This window comes from Nerophis ophidion, linkage group LG17 (genome assembly GCF_033978795.1).
Source record: "Nerophis ophidion isolate RoL-2023_Sa linkage group LG17, RoL_Noph_v1.0, whole genome shotgun sequence".
Classification (NCBI taxonomy): Eukaryota; Metazoa; Chordata; class Actinopteri; order Syngnathiformes; family Syngnathidae; genus Nerophis; species Nerophis ophidion.
Window position 1 is genome coordinate 44166318 of NC_084627.1, and position 17594 is coordinate 44183911.

The 17594-nt window shown below is 39.5% G+C and overlaps 1 protein-coding gene across 1 annotated transcript in view; it reads right to left on the reverse strand.

The window, feature by feature from the left end:
* The window catches only part of il11ra (interleukin 11 receptor subunit alpha), a 109707-nt gene extending 101472 nt beyond the window's left edge, over nucleotides 1–8235 (reverse strand). The window contains exon 1 of the mRNA XM_061877008.1: nucleotides 8082–8235. The gene's annotated coding sequence lies outside the window, so the exon portion shown is untranslated. The remainder of the gene's footprint in view (nucleotides 1–8081) is intronic.
* Between the last annotated feature and the right edge of the window lie 9359 nt (nucleotides 8236–17594).

Here is a 17594-nt window from a genome sequence, read left to right on the forward strand (position 1 = left end):
AATTCCTATTCAATTGTAAAAGAATGTTTTTTTTTTCAAATGATTTTTTATCAATCAGATAAATCTCACTTTTGAACTTGGATAAATCATGATTATTCACAGATTCTTACTTGCTTTAATAATTTCAATATTTGGACACAAATGCGACTCTTCAGTATTGTCAGAATGTCATACAACAACATTTTTGAAATGCTACACAAGAACGCACGCCATTTATTTGCTCTATACGTGTTCACGGTTTGATCGAAAGTCCTTTCTTGGTCTGTTTTGAAGTAAAATTTGCCAGCGAGCACAACAGTGGTCTCATCTTTCATCTTTTTGTGTGCAAGGACTTAATTACTGGCCAAATAGAAACCCGCACCGCCATTCAGGCCACGCAGTTGAAGGGGAAATGCAATTTTTTTAGGAATTTTGTCCATCATTGACAATCCTTATGTGCGACTATAATGGATGTTTTTATTCCTTTTTTTATGCACTCCAACTAGTAAATAAATCTTCCCACAATGGAGCTTATGAGAGTTGCTCTATTCTGCATATTAAGCGCTTAACAACCATCCAAACACTTCCATCAACATTTTATATATGTGCGGTAAGTATATATGTATCAGGCACATTCATAGTAACATGTCAAATTTAGGTATTTTGGTCATTTTAGGCGTACGGCAGTGCATTCATTTCACAAACGCTTTTCCCTTCCACAATTCCTGCTACAATAACAACTACTACTAATTATGGCACACTTCATGAGAACCAACATACGTAATAAAAAAAAAATCACCCCACACCACACTGGATTCCAGTTAATTGAAATACCACAACACTGGACATTGTTGTGTGTGGAGACGGAAAAGGTTAGGTGTGATTTACCCTGGATAACCAAACACTGGCTTTTATACCACCAATCCTGCTAGCAATACCCGGCAGGTATTGGACCATCAGATGATACCTTGGCGGGAGCAGTCTAATGGTCACCAGAGTACAATTTCAATCTCGTAACATTGCAAACTGTTTGTACGTATGCAGTACCAATGGGGTATATGGCTTTTGAATGATACCCTTATGGGTACCATCTGATGGCTACTGCACTGCATGTGGACTTTGATAAAAAACTGCTGCACCTTATATACTTCTGCACTTTAAATGAACTTGACCGCCCACTGATTTGTAACTCACACACCCTCTATGTGTTGTACTTGTATTTCAAATTATTTATCATTATGTCATTTCAATATTATTGTGTATTTTTAATCCCGTATATTAATAGTGTGGATGTTAGATGCACCATAAAAGGACTACAGATGGAAATTAACATGGTGCAGGCATGTTGTGTCCTGAGCAAGACACTTCACCCTTGCTCCTGATGGGTGCTGGTTAGCGCCTTGCATGGAAGCTCCCTCCATCAGTGTGTGAATGTGTGTGTGAATGGGTGAATGTGGAAGTAGTGTCAAAGCGCTTTGAGTACCTTGAAGGTAGAAAAGCGCTATACAAGTACAACCCATTTATTTATTTATTTATCTTCTAAATGTAACTGCACATTGTCCTTCAAATAAACAAATACAAACTAACAAAGAAATCAAGAGACTCTCGTGCCGTACCTGCCGTCAAAACTCTAAAGACTGACTGCACTGTTCCTGCTTTCACAGTAAAAGCGCTGCTTCATCCTGTCTGCGCTGATAAAATAAGAGTCTCAGAAAGCTGGCGTGCACAAGTCAGCAAGCTACAGAGTTTGCTGCCAATGTATTTCTTGTAAAGTGTATAAAAAGGAGTATGGAAGCTGGACAAATAAGACGGCAAAAGGCAAGGACTTTCATGTGGTATTGGACAGAAAAACTTCCACATTTGGAAAATGTGGACGTTATCATCACTACTGTCTGATTCCAATCAATGCAAGTCATCACAATCAGGTAATACACCAACTTATATTCTTGTCTGCATGAAAGAAAGGAATGTTAAACATGCTTATATTATCATTAAACACCTTTAACTTGTTAATTATCCTTTCATAAATAAATCAATATAAATGATACATATGAATGAGGTAGATCCCCTCCACTTGGTCAACTGAAAAGTAGCTGGCCTGCAGAAAAAGTGTGGCCACCCCTGCTTTAGTGGGTTTTCAGCTGCAGAAAGAAGAGTGGCATCTCCTTTCACAAGAATCCTTTCTCATTTAAGTGGCATCCAACCAGGGGCACAAATTGGTCTTATTTTAAGCAAAACACCTTTTCACTCAACTCCTCCTGAGATGGCCCCAAGGTTGCGCCGAGTGCTGGCTCTGTTTGCATTCCTGTTGGGCTCTATTTAAAGCCTTGATCACTCCACTGGCTGCAGGAATGCACATCTGTAGTACTCCAGCCCAACTCTCTTGTATTTGTAAGGAAGACTAGCAACTATGTTCAAATCATACAGTGCACGTTGTTTTTTGAAGACATTAGCATGTGCAGGTTAGACCGGTGTTTTTCAACCACTGTGCCGTGAGATATTGTCTGGTGTGCCGTGGGAAATTATGCAACTTCACCTAATTGGTCTAAAAAATATAATTTGAAAAATAAATCATTATAATCTGCAAATAATGTGCCGTTGTCTAGTGTCTGTGCTATATAGAGCTCGGCAGGGTAAACATGTGATACTCCATATCTGTAGGTGGAAGCGGGACGTTTATTGCTTTGTAGAAGTGGGAACGTTTCGAGGATGGTTTGTGGTGATCCCAATATGCAGAGCACAGCAGGAGACAGTGTGCAGATAAAAAGGTATGTTACGCTTAAACCAAAAATGAACAAAAGGCAAGTCCTGCTAGGAAAAGGCTCTGAAGCATAGGGATGGCTATGCAAAACGAAAGTAAAACTGAACTGGCTACAAAGTAAACAAAAACAGAATGCTGGACGACAGCAAAAACTTGCAGCGTGTGTCCATACATGACATGACAATCAAACAATGTCCCCACAAAGAAGGATAACGTCAGCACAACTGAGGCTTTGTCTACACTAAGCCGTTTAACCCCTTAAATCATGGGTGTCAAACTCAAATCTGGCCCGCCGTTTAATTTCATTTGGCCCTTGAGGCAATATCAAATTAACATTAAAGCTGGCCCGCCGGTAACACCACATTCACCGCTAATACTCATACTTGCCAACCCTCCCAATTTTCCCGGGAGACTCCCGAAGTTCAGTGTCCTTCCCGAAAATCTCCCTGGGCAACCATTCTCCTGATTTCCGCCCGGAAAACAATATTGGGAGCGTACCTTAAAGGCACTGCCTTTAGCGTCCTCTACAACATGCCGTCACGTCCTCTTTTCCTCCATATAAACATCGTGCTGGCCAAGTCACATAATAAATGCGGCTTTCACACACACATACTTGGTCAACAGCCATACAGGTCACACTGAGGGTGGCCGTATAAACAACTTTAACATTGTTAAGAATATGCGCCACACTGTGAACCCACACCAAACAAGAATGACAAAACACATTTCGGGAGAACACCCGCACCGTAACACAACATAAACACAACAGAACAAATACCCGGAACCCCTTGCAGCACTAACTCTACCGGTACACTATAATATACACCCCCCGATACCACCAAACCCTGTCCACCTCATTTTTATTTTATTTTCGAATTTGTTAGCCTGTGGAAAAAGTTGATGTTGATATTTACCTCAGAAGGCTGCAAATAGAAAAGAGGCATTAATTTTTTTAATTAAATTTTATTTAATATACCACTGATGTTTTTTCGTTTGTTTTTTCAAAGTTGATTTTGCACTATTACGTTATATAAGCTCTGTCTGTTCCATGGGAGGAAGCCAGAGTACCCGGAGGGAACCCACGCAGTCACGGGGAGAACATGCAAACTCCACACAGAAAGATCCCGAGCCCGGGATTGAACCCAGGATTACTCAGGACCTTCGTATTGTGAGGCAGATGCACTAACCCCTGTACCACCATGCTGCCCTATTTTAAGCCTTGCTTGTTCAATATTCATTGCAAAACTTGTTTGGGTCCCTATTAAAAGGTTAATTTCTTCAACCATGGCCCGCGGCTTTGTTCAGTTTTAAATTTTGGCCCAGTCTGTATTTGAGTTTGACATCCCTGCCTTAAACCAATGATAATTCAGCCTAAGCCCCGTTTCGGCCACACCAAACTATTGTTTAAGGTCCCCGTCCTCGGACAAATTTTTACACAGGGTAAGTGCACCGTGTATTTCTTGACTCTCCGGCTCTTAGCTTTGTATGGACTCATTGATCGTTAACGGACGGAGTTCGGAGAGGGAGTGACACCAGAAAGGCCGTGCCCCGCACAGGAAGTGACGTCAGAAAGTAACGCGCCACAGCCAGCTTCATAATAAAGTGGTTTCGTAACTCGGAGCTAGCCGCGAGTCATCCAGACATGCCCGTGTTTCTCCTTCCGTCTGTACGGACACTTGTGGAAATCAGACATGAATACCTTAAGAGAAAGTCACTGCAGCTATTTGGGATACAACACTTCTTAGATGGCAAGATGCCCGGGTCAGCTGTGATTCTACTTAAAGAAAAACTTTGTCCACTTGTTGAAGGAGAGTCAACGAGAATGCGAGCTCCGGTGGATGTGATTGAAAAAAAAAAGGTTGCGTGTGCTTTGTAATACCTTCCTGTCAAGGGAAATGACATTGAAAACTAACTTTCGAAATTTTAAGTTTGTTGGCTCTATTTGCCATGAAAGTGTAGATGCAGCGGTTTATTTAAACGACTGATGATCTACTGACAGGTGAGAATAATCAATTCATTTTGTCATATGTATGTATGCCCTGACACACCATTATCATCATTTCATGGCTGGAGCAAAAAAGGTTTTACACTTTTATAATGAAATAAATACACATACAACTTATAAAATTAAAATATAGTAAAAAAACTACCGGCAGCGGTAAAGTTTAAATCCATGAAGGAAAGAAGAAAGTGAATGAATGTTTATAACTGAATACATTTAGATATCGGCAAGATCTCCTTCCCAACCTGGAGATGGCACTTGGAGGTGGGATGAGAATCAGCATCTCCAAGTCCAAGTTCATAGTTCTCACCAGGAAATGGGTAGAGTGCCATCCCAAGGTTGGAGAAGAGATCTTGCCCCAAGTAGAGGAGTTCAAGTACCTCTACTTGTTCACAAGTGAGGGAAGAGTGGATTGTGAGATCGACAGGCGGATCGGTGCGGCGTCTTCAGTAATGTGGACATTGTATCGATCTGTTTTGGTGATGAAGTAGCTGAGCCGGAAGGCAAAGTTCTCAATTTACTGGTCGATCTACTACGTCCATGGTTCTCACCCGGAAAAGGGTGGAGTGCCATTCCAAGGTGGGGAGGAGTTGAAGTACCTCGTAGTCTTGTTCACGAGTGAGGGAAGAGTGGATGGTGAGATCGACAGGCGGATCGGTGCGGCGTCTTCAGTAATGTGGCCATTGTATCGATCTGTTTTGGTGATGAAGTAGCTGAGCCGGAAGGCAAAGCTCTCAATTTACTGGTCGATCTACAACGTTCCCATCCTCACCTATGGTCATGAGCTTTGGGTTATAACCAAAAGGATAAGATCACGGGTACAAGCGGCCCAAATGAGTTTCCGCCGCCGGGTGGCGGGGCTCTCCCTTAGAGATAGGGTGAGAAGCTCTGTCAACCGGGAGGAACGCAGAGTAAAGCCGCTCCTTCTCCACATGGAGAGAAGCCAGATAAGGTGGTTCGAGCATCTGGTCAGGATGCCAACCGAACGCCTCCCAAGGGAGGTGTTTAGGGCACGTCCGACTGGTAGGAGGCCAAGGGAGTAGGTTTGATTTTGAGATTGGTGGGGACACAAAAGTGCTCCAAGGCAGCACTCTGAAAGTTTACTTTTTTTTTTTTTTTACATTAGCAATCATAATTTCACGTCATGCATATATTATAGGGTAAAGCAACTAAAATGAAAGCAAAGGAGACAACTTGGAAGAGTTCTCATCTTTACTCTTTAGTGTAGGGCTGTAGTGCAACTGTGCATCATACTGTCAATGAACATAGCCTACTGTCCATTAACAACATCAGAAATACATTCCTGCAATACAACATTGTAAATAAACATAAATGAACTGTAATAATCTTTTCCCCAACTTGTGTTTAAATCACTCACACTTTTTCCCTTCAACTACTTCTTTCTATTGCTGCTTTTGTACTGTAAATATGTTTGTCACTAATACTCAAATACAAGCAGATTAGTGTCCACTGGTTGTTCCTATTTGAAAGAGCCAAACACATGCCTCCGCCTGGTCTGTAACAGAAATGAACTGCTGGCCAAAAATATGTTGATGCACGACAGATACATTAAGGACAATGACCATAGAGCTTGATGGTGCAGTTACTGCCTGAGCAAAAAGGCTTTTACTAAATATGAATATTACTTCATATTCATGAATTATATTTTAGCATTGTAAAATCACATGATCATCTATCCATCCATCCATTTTCTACCGCTTATTCCCTTTCGGGGTCGCTGGCGCCTGTCTCAGCTACAATCGGGCGGAAGGCAGGGTACACCCTGGACAAGTCGCCACCTCATCGCAGGGCCAACACAGATAGACAGACAACATTCACACTCACATTCACACACTAGGGCCAATTTAGTGTTGCCAATCAACCTATCCCCAGGTGCATGTCTTTGGAGGTGGGAGGAAGCCGGAGTACCCGGAGGGAACCCACGCATTCACGGGGAGAACATGCAAACTCCACACAGAAAGATCCCGAGCCTGGATTTGAACCCAGGACTGCAGGAACTTCGTATTGTGAGGCAGACGCACTAACCCCTCTGCCACCGTGAAGCCGTGATCATCTAGTGAGGGTTTATTGTATTTCCACCACTTTGGTATTTTCAAACCGTTGCTCACTTCTACACAAATACATGAAACTAAAAAAATAATTTCAAAAATAAAACGGAAAGGTGAAATCCGGCGATCTAATATAAAGCTATATTATAAAAATACAGACGTTTTGTTAACGCTATATTATAAAAAAATTAAAAAAAACAATTTACAAACACAAGCTATGGGATGACATAAGAGGAAACGTGACCCCGGAAGTAAACGCGTCATCCCATAGTTTGTAAATTGTTTTTTAATTTTTTTTATAATATAACGTTAACAAAACGTCTGTATTTTTATAATATGGTGTTATATTTTCATAATATAGCGTTAACAAAACGTCTGTATTAATCATGACCCCGGAAGTAAATGAGGGGGGGTAAGGTTTTTGTAGGGGGGAAGAAATTTGGCGTAACACTCTTGTCCGCTCGCTAGCAACTAGCATGTAAGCTAGCTTTTACAAGCAGAAGGAGTGATAGCGGGGACAGCCAATCACACGTAAGTTAGCATGAAAGTGAAAACCAATCAGGGAGCGATAATTAGGTTAGAGGCGGGACTTCTAGCAGAGACCGACATTTAACCCTTTCTGTGCCATAATCATTGACTAAACATTACGGGCAGCGCTTGTATTGATATTGACTACACAGTAGCGGCTGGATATTGGTAGGGACGTGTCCCTAGCGTCCCTACCCAATTCTACGCCCTTGCAGGAGGCCACGGGGAAGACCCAGGACACGTTGGGAAGACTATGTGGACCCCCCAGGAGGAGCTGGATTAAGTGGCTGTGGGGAGGAAAGTCTTGGCTTCCCTGCTTAGGCTGCTGCCCCCGCGACCCTAACTCGGATAAACTGAAGAAGCTGGATGGATGGAGTTAAAACAGGACAATGTGATGCATCATTTGTTTTGAAAACGGTTACAAAAAAGTGGGGCTCCATTTTTATGACTTGATGGGGTCCCTGGGACCCCATTTGGAAAATTCCTAGACACACACCAGTCACATAACAATTAACAAATATTAATAGACCCGGCGCCAGCTTCTTCAAAAACATGATCCACCGTGGCAACAACTTACCTTTTTCACCAGCTCACTGTGGAATTAAATGTTGAAATATTCTGTAGAGGTGCACACATCCACCGGGAATAAACATTGGAGAGAAACTTTCTGCCCCACCGCATGCTCGCTGCTTAAATCCCTTCCCTCGCCGTTAAGCAGCTCAAAAAATGAACCAGCACCTACCTTGGAAAACCCCTCCGAGTCAAGCGGACATTATGATGTTGTCGCCGTCCATGTTTGGAAGTGTGATAGTTGCAGCTCCTCGGCGAGAAGCAGAAAAGTAAACCAGCGGCGCCACACAGCAAGTCCGACCCGGGGCAGAAGGAAGGAGGCCGGGCGTGCTATCTGCAAGCTGATTGGAGGAGAGCGCAGTCAATCATGACGTAGGTGGGCGGGGCGTGACTGTAAAGCGATTATATTGAGTCTGGGAATAACAACAGCGTGTGAGGGAGATGTTTGTGGACCAAATGTGCCTACATTCATTTTGCAAGGTGCAAACTCAACACACTAAGTCTGGACTGGAGTTCATATTATCTTGTGCAAGGAAAACTTTCCTCCTGATTGTTTTTTTTTTCCATTAGGTGTTTTTTATTTGGTCATGTAAACCAGTGGTTCTCAAATGGGGGTACGCGTACCCCAGGGGGTACTTGAAGGTAAGCCAAGGGGTACGTGACATTTTTCAAAAATAATCTAAAAATAGCAACAATTCAAAAATCCTTTATAAATAAATTCATTGAATAATACTTCAACAAAATATGAATGTAAGTTCATAAACTGTGAAAAGAAATGCAACAATGCAATATTCAGTGTTGACAGCTAGATTTTTTTTGTGGACTTATTCCATAAATATTGATGTTAAAAATGTATTTTTTGTGAAGAAATGTTTACAATTAAGTTGGTGAATCCAGATGGATCTCTATTACAATCCTCAAAGAGGGCACTTTAAGTTGATAATTACTTCTATGTGTAGAAATCCATCCATCCATCCATTTCCTACCGCTTATGCCCTTTGTGGTCGCAGGGGGCGCTGGTGCCTATCTCAGCTACAATCAGGCGGAAGGCGAGTACACCCTGGACAAGTCGCCACCTCATCGCAGGACCAACACAGATAGACAGACAACATTCACACTCACGTTCACACACTAGGGACCATTTAGTGTTGCCATTCAACCTATCCCCAGGTGCATGTCTTTGGAAGTGGGAGGAAGCCGGAGTACCCGGAGGGAACCCACGCATTCACGGGGAGAACATGCAAACTCCACACAGAAAGATCCCGAGCCTGGATTTGAACCCAGGACTGCAGGACCTTCGTATTGTGAGGCAGACGCACTAACCCCTCTGCCACCGTGAAGCCAATAATCTTTATATATATTTATAATCTATGTGCATGACTTCATTAGGTGCCGGGTTTTTGTTAGCTGGTTGGCAACAATCACTTACCGTCATTTAAAATAGATTTTAATTTGTTACAGGAGTGAGTATTTATAAAAGGACACCAAGCTTACAGGAAGCTCATCTATTTCTATATTTATCTATGACTGGGACTGTGAGGACATAAACACATTAAAACCATTAAGGGCTCCAGGGGTTCATGCAAACAATTAACTCCATGTCACTTACGGAAACAACAAAACAACATCATGAAAAGAATATGAACATCCAAAATGATGAATTACCAATACAGTTAAAACCAAAACCTCTAAATCAGGAGAATTCAACAACATTTCAAATAGGTCCAGATGCAAAACATTAACTCAACCCCAATTCCCCGCACACCCCAAAAATTATGCAGCTAAAAATTGCCCCAAGGCCACATTTTGGACACCCCTACGTTGGCTGGGTATAGAATGAAGTGGAATGGCTTAAACCCGCTTGCAATTGGTCAGTGTATTCCAAGGCTGAGCAAATATTTGGACCGGGGGGTCCAAAATTTTGAGGGAAAAATACAAAACCTCTCAATAATGTCTGAATACTAAAAACGGAACGACAGACCGCCTTAAAAACGTGATGGAATTTTACATTTTTTTTTTACTGAATAAAACATCAGAATGTACATGAAAATAAAGATATATATTTTTTTATAATTTTTTATTTTATTTTTTTTATTGCATGTATTTTTTTTTTAATTATCTTTCTAGCTATCATTATGTATACGTATTGTTGCATTTGAACAACTGTATTGTTGATAATAGAGGTAAACTATTGGTTTTGTTCATGATCAATAGCGCTTTTTCTATTGGTATTTGTATTGCTCCAGTTTTAGTGTAAAAATGGTCATTGTCATTACTATATTATTTATTTCACCAACTGTTTATTTGATATCACTTTTACGATCATATTTGTACATATTGTATGTGCTGGTGTGGTTCTATTGTTGTTGTTGTTATTGTTGTATTTGCTTTTGTTGTTTTTGTCTCTCTGTCTAATCCCCCTCTTATCCCCACAATTTCCCCCTCTGTCTTCCTTTTTTTCTCTTTCTATCCCCCTCCTGCTCCGGCCCGTTACACCAAATGATAATATAAATACATTTAATAAAGTCAAATTCAAATAAGGCATAAAGAGAAGTATCCTACACTTCTCTTTTGTAAAGTAAATCTGAACAGCCGATATGGACATCTACATCAACTATATGATTTGCCTGAGAAGCTGGACTGACAAAAAATAAATAAATAAATAAAGAAAATAAAGAATGTGGATTTTACAATATTTACTATGACTGATAAAACACTGAATATTGACAACATATGAACGTCACACACACTCGTGATCGACATATTTTACAATCAAGCAAAAGGCAACAGAAATGCAACAAAAACAGCACAACATGAATGCAAAGGGTAAAAAAAAAAGGCACCTACTATTTGATAAATCGGACATATCATTAAGATTTAGAACTTTGTTGTAAAAATCTCCTTCTGCGCCTGTCTCTGACACCCACATTTCAGGCCGGCGTTCTAGAAACACTCTGTGGAAACACTCCCCACCCACACTGCTTTGAGCCTCGTCTGAGCTGCTGTGACTTAGATTACCATAGTAACTAATTAGGTAACAATAGTAACTAAATACATTACCATATTAACTAGTTTATCACGCAAAAGCACAGATTCCAACCATTGAAATACTTCCTTCTTGACAATGTATTAGATATATTTGGGAATGTCCGGCTGACCAGATTGAAAATCTTAACGGGCCGCATGTGGCCCCCAGGCCTTAATTTGACCAGATCTGGCGTATTCTCTGATCTGATTAACCAGGGGTTTATTCTCAAAACTGCTAAGAAAACTGTTGTCTTGGTCAATAAAAACAAATCCTTGATTTATTGGATTTGTTTAGATTAAACATAACATTTGATAAACAGAAACTTTCATTATTTTGTGCTTACATAAATAAAACTACCATAACAAAACTATCATTAAATAAAACTAAAACCTGAGCTATATCCTTCAAAAATAATGCAACGCTAGTCGTCTTAATAGGATATTACTCGAAATTGAAAAAAATGTTCTAAAATAAAATATGAATAAACAACTTCTTGGCAAAATTCCCTTTTTCTTATGTGTCAGTCATAATTAGATTTTTTTTGGTATTTCACTCTGGTAAATATTACTGTTTTTTTTTTTTTTTCCATCAGGAGTCAGGCTTGATGGTGACCATGAATTGATTAAAGTGGACCCCGACTTAAACAATTTGAAAAACTTATTGGGGTGTTACCATTTAGTGGTCAATTGTACGGAATATGTACTGCACTGTGCAATCTACTAATAAAAGTCTCAATCAATCAAGGGTCTACAATGAGCAGGTTTTTCTTGCACAGCTTTTCCAAGCAAGGGTCTACAGCAGGGGTCCCCAAACTGGTTTTCATTGAGGGCCACATCACAGTTATGGTTGCCCTTTAGAGCAGTGGTCCCCAACCTTTTTGTACCCGCGGACCGGTCAACACTTAATAATTTGTCCCGCGGCCCGGGGGGTGTCCTTTTTTTTTCTTTTTTCTTCTTTGTTATGAAAAAGGGAGTTTTTTGTGGTTGGTGCACTATTTGTAAGTGTATATTGTGTTTTTATGTTGATTTAATTTTAAAAAAAAATAAATAAATTATAAAAAATTCTTCTGCGGCCCGGTACCAGGCCGCGGCCCGGTGGTTGGGGACCACTGCTTTAGAGAACCGCTTGTAAGAATGAGCTATATATGAATATACATATAGTTCATTAACAATACATTTGTTTACATAAGCTCCATGATGTTTTATTTTATTTTACTGTCCATTTGTGTTGGCCCTGTGATGAGGTGGTGACTTGTCCGGGGTGTACGCCGCCTTCCGCCCGATTTCAGCTGAGATAGGCTCCGACACCCCCTGCGACCCCGAAAGGGATAAGTGGTAGAAAATGGATGGATGGACTGTAAAAATTGGCAGCTCAGTCGCCAGAATTTGACAGTGAAAGCAGTGTTGTTGTTTTTTTACAGCATATAAAAAATGGAATAAATAGAATGGAATGGAGAAACAATACCACTGTTTTTAGCGGTCAAATTCATGCAACAGAGCTGCCAGTTTGTTTGTTTATTTTACCCCCCAATTTTTTTTTTTTACCATAAAATCTTGTTGTTTTAATGAAAAAAAATAATTTTTTTTGGTTTGTCTTTTAGTGTTATAATGTCTTACTGTATATTTAAAAAAAAAAACTGTACAAAAGTTGATTTTACGGTAAAATACTTAGTCGGTAGAATTTAACCGGAAAATATATCGTCAATTTTACAGTCTACAATTTCATTGCTCATTTGTTTTGAAATCATAAGTCAAGCAGATATTTAAGTACAGTATTTATCTTAACTTTAACAAACATTTTGATAATATTGAATTTTAAAACATATTCAAATGCATGCAGTACATGATTTTTAATGTCAAAAGGGAAATGTATTTAGTAAGAAAAGATTAAGCATTTTATTAACGCATATAGTCAGGTTCAAACACTGGTGACGTCTATTAAACAAGACAAGAAACAAGGAATTAAACAGAGACAGAATTCAATTCAGCTCAATTGAGGAAAAACGCGTAGACACTGTGCCCTTGCACTGTGTCGTCCCACGCTCTGACGTAAGATTGTACGCCTCCTCTTTTATTTGGACTTTCCCTGATTATATGGCAACAGCTTTTTTCAAAGGGAGGGGGGGTCGTAAACAGCCATTGCCTTTGGTTACAAAACAGTTCAAAGAAAAAGTCGTAAAACAGTTCAAAGAAAAGGTACCCAGAGCTCGCGTCAGGTCCTGCTTCTTCTCCGCTTTGTAGATCTCGGGTCAAGATGATATCTTCCTGTTGATTACAATACATCAAAGAAACCGACACCTTCATGTCGCTTCCCATCGTACACAGTGGAGTTTTACAGGCCTTCTGCTTGGTAGGATCAAAGACAGCTTCTGTCCTCTCGCAGGGCGAGCTGAATTCAATGTAACACAACGTTTTGTGATAACTTAGATACAATTATTCCGACACATTATTTCCAGGCTTTCGCCGGCCACATGAAACGGGCTTTGAGTTTGAGACCTGCGGTCTAAAGCATGATGATACTGATAAAGCATGTTACCCAGGGTCATACCTGCCATCCCTGGCATCGCAGCCCCCAACCCTCCCCCCCCCCCTCGGGTGTGGGTCGCCCCATTAATTCAGAAGGAGTGTTGGAGTTGTATGAATGTCTTTTTCTGAGAAGTGTCTTCAGATCAGTTTCTCTCGTGAGATGAGGAAGTTTCAACAAGCCTATAATAGTCGGACTTTGACTGAGTCACTCTCATTATTAAGTCAAAGTGACAGCAAATATAGCAATCAAAAGGGAAGTGATCGGTCTGGTGGTATTTTTTGCTGTTACAACACATGTAGGTAAACACATCAAGCCTAAATTTACACTTCATGATTAAATAATATATTGAAAACAACTTTAATTGGCATATGGAACATCTCACACAAGTGAGTACACCCTTTAACTACTTGTACTACACAGGGGAGAATACTAGAAATTAGTGTTGTCTCCATACCAATACTTTTTGATACTTTTCCGAGTGAAGGGGACAACAAACAAATGGCATTATTGACTTTATTTGAACAAAAAAAACACATGTTTATTATTGCAATTTAGTCCTTAAATAAAATGTTGAACATACTAGACAACTTGTTGTTTAGTAGTAAGTAAACAAACAAAGACTCCTAATTAGTCTGCTGACGCATGCAGTAACATATTGTGCCATTTATACACCTATTATTTTGTCTACACCAGTGGTCCCCAACCACCGGGCCGCAGAAGAATTTTTTTATTAAAAAAAAAAAAAAATAAAAAAAATAAAATAATAATAAAAAAAAAAAAAAAAAAAAAAAAAATATATATATATATATATATATATATATATATATATATATATTTTCATTAAATCAACATAAAAAACACAAATAGTGCACCAACCACAAAAAACTCCCTTTTTCATGACAAAAACGTCCCTTTTTCATGACAAAGAAGAAAAAAGAAAAAAAAAGGACAATCAATCAATCAATCAATCAATCAATCAATCAATCAATCAATCAATCAATCAATTCATGTGGTATTGGACAGAAAGGAGGAATTTTTTTTCTCCTCCATTTGGAAAATGTGGACGTTATCATCACTACTGTCTGATTCTAATCAATGCAAGTCATCACGATCAGGTAATACACCAACTTATTTTCTTGTCTTCATGAAAAAAAGGAATGTATTATATTAAACACCTTTAACTTGTTGACAAAAACATTTCTTTCATAAAATAAATGAATATAAATGATATATATTAATGTTGTCTGTTTATCTGTGTTGGCCCTGCGATGAGGTGGCGACTTGTCCAGGGCGTACCCTGCCTTCCTCCCGATTGTAGCTGAGATAGGCGCCAGCGCCCCCCGCGACCCCGAAAGGGAATAAGCGGTAGGAAATGGATGGATGGATGGATGAATGTGGTAGATCACCTCCACTTGGTCCTGGACTGCAGAAAAAGGTGTGGGCACCCCTGCATGGTGTAGATGAGTGTGCATGCCACCTGTTGAACATAATGCATCTTGCGCCCCCTGTTGTGCATTTGGACTCATTGCAACAAGCCTTGGAAACAAAACAGTCAGGTGACGTCATTACGCTGCGTTGTACATTTTAAAAAAGAGGCCAAAATTGTTAAAAACTTGGAAATAATGAACAATATATTTAATATTGTAGTTTATTTGTTTTCTAGTGGTGTAAACTAAGCTACATCAGCATATGGATCATATTCCTTAGCTACATCGATCCATTTTCTACCGCTTGTTCCATATTGTTACATTAATATGTCGTGTGAATCAAAAGCGGAATTTTTCTACTTTAATTAAATTATTATTTTTTTTATCACGATGCAGCACTTATTAAATTATGCAGCCACACCTAATTATTTGACAAGTGAATATGTTTTTCAGCCGTCATCTGCGTAAAACTCAAGGCCCAAAGGCCACATCAGTTATGTGGCCCCGCAAAAGTTGAGTACATTATCTTTTTTTTATTTTACTAAATGTTTTCCTTCTTTCTGTTTGGACTGAAAAAATACTTGTATTGCATGCGATTGCATATATAATAAATAAATAAATGGGTTGTACTTGTATAGCGCTTTTCTACCTTCAAGGTACTCAAAGCGCTTTGACACTACTTCCACATTTACCCATTCACACACACATTCACACACTGATGGAGGGAGCTGCCATGCAAGGCGCCAACCTGCACCCATCAGGAGCAAGGGTGAAGTGTCTTGCTCAGGACACAACATACGTGACGAGGTTGGTACTAGGTGGGATTTGAACCAGGGACCCTCGGGTTGCGCACGGCCACTCTCCCACTGCGTATTTAATATTTCATATTATCTAATAACGTAAGGAATATTCAATTCTATTGAATAATTTAATTAAATTTGTATGAATTTAGAAAGGGAAAGTACTTATCAATTAATGTGAAATAATAATGTGGTTAATGTTCATGTAATGTTAGTTAAATTTCTACGAATTTAGGTTGGAAAGTAGTTGTAATCTGTATTAATACAAATAATATTAGTTATTATTCATGTTTCCTAGTAATGCTATAAATAATTTCTTATCAAACATTACACTTTTATTTAAATAAAATAAATATCTGATTGACTTATGATTTTAAAGTGAGTTAACAATTTAATTCATGGGTGTTAAACTCTGGCCCACGGGCCAAATTTGGCCCGCCGTGTAATATTTCTTGGCCCTTGAGGCAATATCAAATTAACATTAGAGCTGGCCCGCCGATGTAACACCGTATTCACCGCTAATACTCTTACTTGCCAACCCTCCCGATTTTCTCGGGAGACTCCCGAAGTTCAGTGTCCTTCCCGAATTTCATCCCGGGCAACAATATTGGGGGTGGGCTTTAAAGGCACTGCCTTTGGCGTTCTCTACAACCTGTCGCCACGTCCGCTTTTCCTCCATACAAACAACTTGCCGGCCCAGTCACATAATATATGCGGCTTATACACACACACAAGTGAATGCAAGGCATACTTGGTCAACAGCCATATAGGTCACACTGAGGGTGGCCGTATAAACAACTTTAACAATGTTACAAATATGCGCCACACTGTGAACCCACACCAAACAAGAATGACACATTTTGGGAGAACATCCGCACCATAACACAACATAAACACAACAGAACAAATACCCACAAACCCTTTGAGCACTAACTCTTCCGGGACGCTTCAATATACATTATTTTAATTATCATTATAATTTGAAACTCGATTTTGCATGTCAGCATAAAGTTGTATACTGTAAGCCTTGCTTGTTCAAGATTCAATGCAAAACTTGTTTGGGTCCCTATTAAAAGGTTAATTAGTTCAACCTCGGCCCGATTGCTCTGTTCGGTTAAAAATTTTGGCCCGCTCTGTATTTGAGTTTGACACCCCTGATTTAATTGTACACTGTAAAAATGACACTAGGTAAAACAATGTTTTTTAAACTTTCTGCTGGCCAGAAAAAAACAGTTTTTCAAATGTACAGTAATTCAACAATAAGCGTAGATATGAAATAATGGCCTCTCAGTCGCCAGAATTTTAACGTAAAAACACAGTGGTGCCATTTTTACATTTACAAAAATTTGCTGTAAAAAAAAAAACTGTGTAAATTGTACAGTAAAATGATGAGCTGCCTGTCTAAAGAGAAGGTAAACAAATGACATTATGATGCAATGATTGTGCAATTGAATAATAATATCACAATCCTTACACAATTATATTCATTAATTACTCACTGTTACAGTCATAACTGCCATGTGGCCCTCAGTGAAAACTATTCTGACACCCTGTCATAGACCTTTATTTGATATTATAGTCTGTGGCTTTTCTAAAGACAGACTCACACTGTCAACGACATGACGGATTTTGTCATTTTCATTCCTTTGTGCATTTAACCCCTCCCATTCAAACTGTCAGGACCTTTTATAGTGATCACAACAATCGAGACTCATATTGATGCATCTACAGCAGACCTGGGCAAATTAAGGCCCCGGAGCCTTAATTAAAAACATTAAATTTAGCAATCTGGCCCAAAGGACATTCCCAAATATTTTTTTTAGATATTTAAGACGGAAAGTGTAGCTGCTATTATGATGTGCACTCATGTTTTCTAATGACCGTAAGTGTCGAATCTGCACTTT